This window comes from Podarcis raffonei, chromosome 12 (assembly GCF_027172205.1).
Source record: "Podarcis raffonei isolate rPodRaf1 chromosome 12, rPodRaf1.pri, whole genome shotgun sequence".
NCBI classification, from domain to species: domain Eukaryota; kingdom Metazoa; phylum Chordata; class Lepidosauria; order Squamata; family Lacertidae; genus Podarcis; species Podarcis raffonei.
In genome coordinates this window covers 5,195,922-5,207,516 of record NC_070613.1, presented here as the reverse complement: position 1 = coordinate 5,207,516, position 11,595 = coordinate 5,195,922, and positions in this window count along the sequence as shown.

The following is an 11,595-nucleotide window of genomic DNA, read 5'->3' as shown; positions in this document are numbered from 1 at the left end:
CAACTGACCCTCTTCGACCCCCTATTTTTCTCTCCTCCCCACAAAGCATTTGCTATCAGAAGAAGGGCAAGTGCCACCACCACTTCGCCAACGGGACACACCCTCCACCAGTCTGAGAAAACCCTTTAATCCTCCCCCCTCGCTTTGGTAGATTTATAGGGGCAGAACTACCCAAACTGTATAGAAACTTATTCATGTATGCGACTACAGCGGCAAAAATGTTACTCGCCCCCAAGTGGGAAGGTGCAGAAATCCCAGCAAAGGAAGAATGGATACAAAAACTTTCGGAATATGCAGAATAAGAAATCAACATAACAAACTCAACAAACAGTTGAGACTGTGGGATGTGATACATAAGCAGCAGTCAAGTACAACATTCCTTGCTTTCCTAGAGTGGACATGCGGGGGAATGTTTGGTCCAGCCAGACGAAAACTTCGTGTTTCCTCCTGGCTGGGACATACTTCCTCTTGCATGTGACTAGAGGTGGGTGTGACCTTACCTGTGCAGGTAAGAAAAGCACACGCCGCGTAGCCCTTCTCCTTTTTCTCCATCTTCCTTTTGTCGTGTGAACTGCAGTGACTGACAGTCTGCAGTCACTGGGATTAACCCCCATACGGAATAGATCCACAATTATTTGTAACTAAGTCTGCCTTCTGGGACCCAACTGTGAACAGAATGTGAGTAAACGACTTTTGTATAACCTTACACAAGACTGTGGCGTGTTTACTCTTTTAAGAGGGATATAAGGGAACTTAGGTAAAGGTAAAGGGACCCCTGACCGTTAGGTCCAGTCGCAAATCATATAATGGTACATAAAATAAAACAACAAACTGAAGTAAAATAAATATAGACTTCCCATAATTTCCTGATATAGTGGACATTTGTGATTTTGAATGTACTTATAATTATTACCTTACATTTAATATACTTTCTAATACTTTCTTACAACCTAGCATACTGATTTTCCTTTATTTCTTAATATTTTATGTACACAAGGGTCATTCAAACACTACCATAGATAATATTCACTGTTATTTTTTTGTAAACATTTCCCATTTTTGAGAAAATAATTGTTTGGCGTTACCTCTTAAGCTACTTGTTAGTTGAGCCATTTCCACATAGTCTAATAATTTATTTTGCCATTCTGTTAGCGATGGGGAAACAATTTAAGCACAATAAAACTGCATCTTGCTCATGAGCAATGTTTTCTCTCTTCCCTTTTTTGAATCCTGTTTCTTTTCTCATCAGTTGCTGGAGGGTGATTGGGAAGAAAGTGCGCAGGGGTGAAGTTTTATTTCCCGCACAGCGCCAACTTAAGTGGCCTCATCTCTCCGGGTTCTTAGCGTAGTAGCAGTAGCAGCAGCATCGCCCCTGATCTCTCCAAGCCAGGTGTTCCTTGTTAACAGCGCGGCTGAGCAAAGAGGAGATGAATGAAAAGTCTTTCCAAGAGCACGGGCTAGAAATAGCTCTCCAGTCTTCCCTCCTGCCAAATCCATCTTCCCACACTCAGATGCTGTGACTTGCACACATCTGAAGTGCGCAGGCTGCTGGGGTGACTCTAGAAGGTCTGGATCCACACAAAGCTAGCAGCGCTTTGCTCTGCGGAAAGCAAGGAGTCTTTAGCCATCAGGGCTAGGGTCTACTGGTGCCAAGATGCACACAGCATCTTAAAATAGGAGGGGAGGATCTTTTGATCTTGCCAAACTTTCTTGCTAACCTGCCAGCCTCACCCATTTTGCCTCAGCTTCGTGCTTTGAGGTCCTTTTTTAAAAAAATCATTCATTCATTCATTTATTTATATAATTTATAAATTTAACAATTTAAAATACCGGTACTCCTTTTTACATCTTTAAGATATCAATGACTTCCTTGCTTCTCTTTCCATGGTTCGTTTTACCTACATATCATAAATCCCTGCATATTTTACAAAATCTATACCAGTCAGTCCGGGTAAAAAAGGTAAAGGAGCCCTGGATGGTTAAGTCCAGTCAAAGGCGACTCTGGGGTTTGGCGCTCATCTTGCTTTGAGGCTGAGGGAGTGGGCGTTTGTCCACAGACAGCTTTCTGGGTCCTGTGGCCAGCAGGGCTCAACCGCTTCTGGCGCAACAGGACACCGTGATGGAAACCACAGCACACAGAAACACCGTTTACCTTCCCACCGGAGTGGTACCTATTTATCTACCTGCACTGGCATGCTTTCGAACTGCTAGGTTGGCAGGAGCTGGGACAGAGCAATGGGAGCTCACTCTGTCGTGGGGATTCGAACCGCCAACCTTCTGATTGGCAAGCCCAAGAGGCTCAGTGGTTTAGACCACAGCGCCACCTGCATCCCATGCCACACTCAGGAGGAGCTGGCCACTGAAACTGCACCACACTTGGCCTCCACAACATTGAGGGGGCACAGATCCTTCCCAACAGATATTGAGGGGGCCGAAGACACCTTGGCCCCATAGCGTTGGTGCACCTGATCAGAGTAAAGGTAAAGGTAAAGGGACCCCTGACCATTAGGTCCAGTCGTGACTGACTGGAGCCAAGGGAGCTGGCGTACAGCTTCCGTGTCATGTGGCTAGCATGACTAAGCCGCTTCTGGCGAACCAGAGCAGTGCACAGAAATGCTGTTTACCTTCCCGCCAGAGCAGTACCTATTGATCTACTTGCACTTTGACATGCTTTCGAACTGCTAGGTTGGTAGGAGCAGGGACCAAGCAACGGGAGAGAGGGTTGGGAGATACATTTTTTTCATTGCCAATTTCTGTGCTTGTATCACTTTGTAATATAGTAATTAAATAAACAGAGAATTAAAAATAATTAACAGATCTCTCTCACACACGTTTCCTGTAACTGTTGCATCAAGTAATGAAGACAGAGATTAAGCCTTTCAAGTAAGTTAAACCTTCCCAGTAATTTAATAATACACCGATCGGCTCATTTGAAATATTATATCCTGTGATCTGTTCGTTATAATGCAGACCTAATTTCCAAATGCTTTTAATTTTAATTTTAATTTAGTGCTCATTCCCACCCCCCTAGAGAAAAGTTTCTTTCCCTTCTTTGCTGACTTTGCATGCAAACATATTTGCTTATTGATTTATTCATTCATTTACTCACTCGGCCCATTTCTGGCTCTCCTTTCGAAATGCCTGCTTCTATTTGGGTTTAAATTTTGTGAGCTCTAACCACTCATCGTCGTCTCACCACCACTCCCCTGGCTTTGAGCCTTCTTTCCTTGGGGGTTCCCCAGCTGGTCCCTTCAACCCGTCCTCTACCTGAAGGAGCGTCTCCACCCCCATCATTCTGGCCGGACACTGAGGTCCAGCGCTGAGGGCCTTCTGGCAGTTCCCTCATTGCAAGAAGTGAGGTTACAGGGAACCAGGCAGAGGGCCTTCTCGGTGGTGGCGCCCGCCCTGTGGAACGCCCTCCCAGCAGATGTCAAAGAGAAAAACAACTACCAGACTTTTAGAAGACATCTGAAGGCAGCCCTGTTCAGGGAAGCTTTTAATGTTTGATGCAGTACTATATTTTAATATTTTGTTGAAAGCCGCCCAGAGTAGCTAGGGAAGCCCAGCCAAATGGGCGGGGTATAAATAATAAATTATTAGGTAAAGGTAAAGGGACCCCTGACCATTAGGTCCAGTCGTGACTGACTCTGGGGTTGCGGCACTCATCTCGCTTTATTGGCCGAGGGAGCCGGCGTACAGCTTCCGGGTCATGTGGCCAGCATGACTAAGCCGCTTCTGGTGAACCAGAGCAGCGCACGGAAACGCCGTTTACCTTCCCGCCAGAGCGGTACCTATGTATCTACTTGCACTTTAACATGCTTTCGAACTGCTAGGTTGGCAGAAGCAGGGACTGAGCAACGGGAACTCACCCCGTTGCGGGGATTTGAACTGCCGACCTTCTGATCGGCAAGTCCTAGGCTCTGTGGTTTAACCCACAGTGCCACCCACGTCCCAAATAAATTATTGTTGTTGTTGTTGTTGTAGTTACTATTATTATCATTATTATTATTTCAATTGACTTGACCAAAGTCAGAAAGGAGCATCCTTCTCCTAACTGTGAACCCCCCCTTTTAAGAATTGTTTGGAAGGTTCCAATCTCAACAAAATAGCCAAGTTGCCCACAGTGAGAAAGGAAATAACCAATGCAGACAGCGTTTTGTGGGAACGAGTAGCCACAACGTCCATTTCCTTGCCCGTGACCTGAAGCACAACTAGACATGATGTAAACGCTCAATCATTGTTCCTGGGATTTGGGTTATGGTGAGTTGGGCTGTTTGTGTATCTGTGGGCGAGGGAGGGAGAGAAAGAGAGAGTTTGCCAGTGGGTTGCAGGATGGATATTGGAAACGACAAGCAGTTGGGTGAGGTCTCTCCAGCTGATTTATGATACGCAAGATGGTTTAATGGTCACGTACTGAGGTCGCTTTGCGGCACAAGTTATTCATAGATGCAAGATCATCGGAAAGTCAAGTTTCAGAAAACAAAACTTTTGCTAGTGGGTTCAGAGGCTGCGCTTGGTTCTACATAGATCAGCCTTCCCCAAGCTGGTTCTCTCTAGATTTTGCTGGACTACAGCTCCCATCATCCCTGACATGGTGGCTGGGGCAGATGGGAATTGGAGTCCCATACCATTTGAGCCCCACCCCCAAATTATTAACTGATATATAAATCTTAGAATCACAGAGTTGTAGAGCATCATTTAGTTCGTCCCCCAGCAATGCAAGAATAATTTGTTAAATTCAACTAATTATTTTGTTAATTCCTGGTTGTCAGTCTGTTCCACCACCATCAACCACTTTTGAGATTTTGGTGCTCCTTGCAGGAGGAATGCCCACCATCAGATCAGAGGTTTTGTTCCTTAAGGCTACTAGCCATTGTGGATTTCCTGAAGGCAACTGGTTGGACACTTTGAGAACAGGATGGTGGACTAAATGGGCCATTGGCCTGATCCAGTAGGCTCTATTTTCTTAGGATCTAAGGTCCCCACAAGAGGGTGGAGCCTGGGAAAGGTAGTATGAGAGGCAAAAGCTTTCTAAGGGCCTTAGGTGGTACATGACCCCAGTCAAGCTCGCAAAAATTTATCATTTGCCCAATAACAAATGCTGGAAATGTAATGAAACTGAAGGTACTTTCTATCACCTTTGGTGGACGTGCCCAAGGATTAAAGCCTTCTGGGAAACGATATATAATGAAATTAAGAAGGTTCTTAAGTGTACCTTTCATAAGAAACCAGAGGCTTTTCTCCTGGGCATGGTAGGCCAATTGGTGTCAAAGAAAGATAGGATGTTCTTTATGTATGCTACAACAGCAGCAAGAGTGTTACTAGCAAAGTATTGGAAGACACAAGAACTACCCACACTGGAAGAATGGCAGACGAAAGTGATTGACTATATGGGACTGGCAGAGATGACGAGCAGAATCCGTGACCAAGGGAAAGAGACGGTGGAGGAAGATTGGAAGAAATTTAAACTTTATCTTAAAAATTCATGTAAGATTATGGACTGTTAAAATGTCATGGTTTAAGCATAGCAGATTTGCAGCGATAAATGATTGGACAAGAGGAAAGAAAAGGGTTAAAGAAAGGAATGAATAAATAATTTAGACCAGGGGTTGCTGGAAAAATTTAAAACAGGGATGCAGAAAAGGGAGGCATGGGGAAGTCGTTGAAATTGGGTATATGGAAAAAATCTTTGAAATTATACATGTTTATATGTTTGTTTGTTAGTGTTTGTCTTTTGTATTGTCTTATATTTTATGTTGAAAAACTAATAAAAAATTTTATTAAAAAAAAAAAAGCTTTCTAAGGCCCTGTTTGCTTTCCACATTTGTTGGAGCAGGTCTCTCACTTGGAGCTCTCTATGGTGCTGAAATGCCCTGCGGACTCCAATACGAGGACAATACAGTGGTACCTCGGGTTACATACGCTTCAGGTTACATACGCTTCAGGTTACATCGCTTCAGGTTACAGACTCCGCTAACCCAGAGTTAAGAACTTTGTTTCAGGATAAGAACAGAAATCATGCTTCAGCGGCACGGCAGCAGCAGGAGGCCCCATTAGCTAAAATGGTGCTTCAGGTTAAGAACAGTTTCAGGTTAAGTACGGACCTCCGGAACGAATTAAGTACTTAACCCGAGGTACCACTGTACTTTGTTGTGCATTGCTCAAGATTGCCAGAAAACAGGGCTGGCGCCAAGGGTCTTTACCCCAGCCAAGGGCCTGCTGAAAAGAGCCCCCTCGGCCTGCTCCTCTTCTTCACCATTGCAACCTACTTGCTCTCTGGCCTCTTGCTGTGGCAAGCAAATCAACAGCAGCAGTGGTAGGGAGTAGTTAGAACATCTGCCAGGACCTGTTTACTCATTGGCTCTGCCCGGCATGAGCAAGCAGGTGGCAGTAACAGGTAGAGGAGAGGGAGAGCAGTTGGCAACCATGGCAGGAGAGCAGGGATTGGGAACCCAAGAGTCAGATGCAACCACCCATTTTCTGGCCCTTTGTGCTCTGCACCCCATTCGAGTGCTTGTGCCTGGCTGCAATGTGTCCTTCAAAGGTATGAATGCCTTGCAGAATGTAGAATGTAGATGTGTGGCTTGTGTACCAGCTCCATCTGGTACGCAGGCTGAGACCCTACCTGCCCGCAGACTGCCTCGCCAGAGTGGTGCATGCTCTGGTTATCTCCCGCTTGGACTACTGCAATGCGCTCTATGTGGGGCTACCTTTGAAGGTAACCCGGAAACTACAACTAATCCAGAATGCGGCAGCTAGACTGGTGACTGGGAGCGGCCGCCAAGACCACATAACACTGGTCTTGAAAAACCTACATTGGCTCCCAGTCCATTTCTGAGCACAATTCAAAGTGTTGGTGCTGACCTTTAAAGCCCTAAACAGCCTCAGTCCAGTATACCTGAAGGAGCATCTCCACCCCCATCGTTCAGCCTGGACACTGAGGTCCAGCTCTGAGGGCCTTCTGGCGGTTCCCTCCCTGCGAGAAGTGAGGTTACAGGGAACCAGGCAGAGGGCCTTCTCGGTGGTGGCGCCCGCCCTGTGGAACGCCCTCCCACCAGATGTCAAAGAGAAGAACAACTACCACACTTTTAGAAGACATCTGAAGGCAGCCCTATTTAGAGAAGCTTTTAATGTTTAATAGATTACAGTGGTACCTCTGGTTAAGTACTTAATTCGTTCCGGAGGTCAGTTCTTAACCTGAAACTGTTCTTAACTTGAAGCACCAATTTAGCTAATGGGGCCTCCTGCCGCCGCCGTGTGATTTCTGTTCTCATCCTGAAGCAAAGTTCTAACCCAAGATACTATTTCTTGGTTAGCGGAGTCTGTAACCTGAAGCGTATGTACCACTGTATTGTATTTTAATATTCTGTTGAAAGCTGCCTAGAGTGGCTGGGGAAACCCAGCCAAATGGGCGGGGTAATTATGATGATGACCACAATGTTCAGTAAATAAACCAGAAAATAACACTTGCGACTATAATTTTTCCCTTTAATAATTTCATTGTGGGGGGCGGGGTGAAGGGAAATCTTCCGCACCAGGTACTACCTGACCTTGCTGTGCCTCTGGATGGAGAGGAAGAGATCAGCTCAAAGCATCTTTGAGAGCATACCCCAACTGGGGCTCTCAATATGCATTTGTGACATTTGAGATGTCCAGCGATCCCCGCTCCCTGCAATCATTTTCCCATATGCACCCAGTCAATTGTCTTCGGGACTTGAAAGGCGATGTCCCAGGGTAGCGTTTGGCTCACGCCAAGGACAGATCTGGCGATTATTTTTAGCTTCTTGGAAGAGCAACTGTGTCCAGGACAATTCCTCTTCTGGAGAGTCCTTTGTTCTGGAGAGGGAGGCATGAATTGATTGCTTGGGACAGTTGCAGCTTCCTGAACTTTCGCACCGGCAGGGCACTCGCTCCTGTTCCTGTCAGTCATGAGTTCGAAACACCTGCATGGTTGGGCGAATTGGGGGGCGGCAGCTCATGCTATGGGCTTTGTTTCCTTGTGAAGAAGTCGTGGTTCTTTTTGGGGCAGCCGGACAGGTGTTGTGTCATAAAACATGCTAAGACTGACAAAGGCAAAAGGCAAAGTTGGGAGAGAGATAAGTCCCGTCCCCCCCCCGCAGAACAAAGGAGCTCTAAATAGCTCAAAAAATAGCCGGGTGAAGAAACTGATACGGCCCCGTCGTGCTCTCCAGAGATGTCCTGCGGGCATAAATTTATGTCTTCTCAGGTTACTAGACCCCATAAGGGTCTGAGAATGCAAACAAGGCTTCCATGAGATGGGGGGGGGGGGAAATTAAAATAAACAAAACGCAGATAGGTCTGATCTGAGCTGAAACTTTTTTAAAAAGTGTTCTCCCAATTTAAATCTGCTTGCAAACATCTTGGATAGCTAAATATAGGCTGCATTCATCCCCTTTCCTTAAGCTTTCCCTAACAGTTAATTTCCTCATTCTTTGAGTTTTCACACAATGTAAAATCCACTTCCAGAAATATAGCAGAATACAGTCCTCTACAGATTCATTTCCAAGTTCTTTGCAAACAGTTTTTTGGTTTTTTTCCTGGAAGCAGATAACAAGCGCTAAACTTGTGCTATGTTCTGCTTTATTTCCAGAAATATACGTGATAGACAATCTTTATAGAATTCCTTTAAATCATAAAAAGTTCAAAATGAAATCTTTAGTCTCAAAGTCTCTGGAAATCTTTAAATGAAGCAAGGTACCAAACTTAGTATGGTGGAAGACAAGCTGTGAAGCTTTGTGTATTCAACAATGATGTCCAACAGTGAACAGTAATTCCGGATATTGACTACTGTTTCGTAGAATTCTTCATCAGCATGGTGGGTGGATATAGAATGCTTCATAAACCCATCTTATTTTGAATGAATGTGTATAAATGAAAATATCAAATGCTGTGGAACAGTGCTCATTCGAAATAAGATGGGTTTATGAAGCATTCTATATTCACCCACCACGCTGATGAAGAATTCATTTTGAACTTTTTATGATTTGAAGGAAATCTATAAAGATTGTCTATTACATATACATATGGTCAGCGTGTTGCCTAGACATTGTTGACGTTCTCTTTGCAAAACAGGGGCTTGTTTGTATACTTATTTCCGGAAGTGGCTTTTGCGTCACATGAAAGCTCAGATATAATGTGGAAATAAACAGTATGGGAAACCTCAGGAAAATGGAATAGATGGTTGTGTGCAGCCACAGAGTAGCATGAAGATCATAGAATCATAGAGTTCGAAGGGACCCTGAGGATCATCTAGTCCAACCCTCTACAATGTACACGCAACTGTCCCATATGAGAATCGAACCCGCAACCTTGGCGTTATCATGCTCTAACCAACCGAGCTATGGAAAGGTGTGTTTTCCCCTACCCCCAAGGGCTCCAATCCAAATAAAGTGTGCCATGCATTAAAAAATCTGAGCCCTGCAGATTAACTGTTCGAGGAGGAAGGAGTGCTGTCAGCAGATGGGAATTCAGTAATAATAATAATAATAATAATAATAATAATAATAATAATAATTCAACCCCCCATTCTTCTCCCAAGCAGCTGACCATTGTATCACTGTCTATCTTAAAAAGGTAAAGGTACCCCTGCCCGTACGGGCCAGTCGTGACCGACTGTAGGGTTGCGCGCTCATCTCGCTGAAGAGGCCGGGAGCCGGCGCCGTCCGAAGACACTTCCAGGTCACGTGGCCAGCGTGACGAAGCTGCAACTGGCGAGCCAGCACCAGTGCCACACATGGAAATGCCGTTTACCTTCCTGCTATAAAGCGGTACCTATTTATCTACTTGCACTTAGGGGTGCTTTCGAACTGCTAGGTGGGCAGGAGCTGGGACCGAACGACGGGAGCTCACCCCGCCGCGGGGATTTGAACCCCCGACCTTATGATCAGCAAGTCCTAGGCACTGAGGTTGATGTTACGAAGAAGGAGCAATGCAGAAGCAAGCACCAGGTGGCTGGAATGGTAAACAGGATGTGGGTGTTATTGGATTATACCGTGGGAACCAGGGACAGTTTGTAAAGTGCTCTGAGAGCCGGATATTACCTCAGAGCAGCACATGACCCTGTACTGGAAGTACATGGGTGGAGTTTATTCTCTCTCTGCAGTTGGGAATCGGAGTGTGCAGACATGTTTTCTCTGTACTGGTGAACGACAGGAATAAAGACATGTAAATATATTTCTGTCTGTCTCTTTCCCCCTCCCTGGGAGAGGAGTGGGAGGAGTGGTGTGTTCTCTTCACGTTGAGGAGGATCGCCGAAGAGACCTCCCTTGATCTTGCCGGGAGACGCAGACAGGAGGTCATAAGGATTCAAGCCGGGCACCTGGAGGGTGGCCAAATTCCTCTGGACTAAGAGCTAAGCTGGAGGCTCTGCTCGCTTGAATTCCGACATCTGGTAGCAGAACGATGGTTATCTGATCTATGAGAATCTGCATGAGAGGTGAGAGGTCGATGAATCGTTGCCATCCTCTGCACCTAAGGAGATAAAGAAATGCGTCTGCCTGCAGCCAGAGGCTAAACAGAACAGACAGCTGGACACCGAGAGGAGTGTGTTTCAAGGCAACGGAGCCAGAAAAGGTATGCTGCATTTTGGGCTAGAGAGAATGAACGCAGAAAGGCTTATTTTCTGGTTCACAATAGCTGCGTTTGAAAAACAGCTCTGAAAGAGCAAGCTTGCATACCAGGAATTCCTGTGGTGAGATAAGGAGTTCCGTCCTGAGCAGGTTGCTAGGCAACGTCTGCCAGTTACTGAGTGGCCTAAAAAGAGCCTGGGAAATCGAAAGTGTATCTGCGCAGCTGGGCAAGGGTTTTGAAAAAAACAGCCCAAAGGTTTGCCTGCCAGTGAAGCAGTAAACATAGACTTTTGGAGTTTACTGGCTTGAAAAGTGAAAGCTGGCTTGAGATTGACTGTAAAGCTGACCCTTGGATTCAGCATGGATACCAAGAAGGGGGGAGTGCCCCTGAGTGCCGTGGTTCTGGATGAACACAGCCGGCATGCTGCACTGGAAGTAAAGGACAGGGGGAGGGAGGAACGGAGTTCTATTTCCCCCACCGATGAGGCTACTGGAAAGGATGCTGTAGCTTTGAATGTTGTCCAGTGTTACAATTGCGGACAGGCTGGGCATCTTCAGCGGAACTGTAAGAAGCCACGTCAGCCAAAAGGAGCGAAGGGCCGCTCAGCAAAGTCTGAGGCGTCAGGCAAAGGTCACACCAAGACTTCGGTGAAACCTGGAAAGGCATTGATGGCGACAGGAACCACGCCAGACGTTGGGAACTCGTTTGTTATAGACACGGGTGCGACAGTTCATATGTCTCCACACAAAGGACTCTTTTCAACGTTTAAGAAGCAAAGCTTCACTGTGAAACAGGCCAACGGTCAGGAGCTGGAAGCGGCCGGCGTGGGGACTGTCTATCTTAAGAGTCTGGACTTGACAATAAACAATGTTTACTTGGTTCCTGAATTGAAGTTCAATCTGCTGAGTGTTTCGCAGATTGCAAAGAAAGGACTGAAACTGTCCTACGATGCTGAGAGCTGCAAGATCTACAAAGATGGAGAGTTATTTCTTTCAGCCAGGGAGA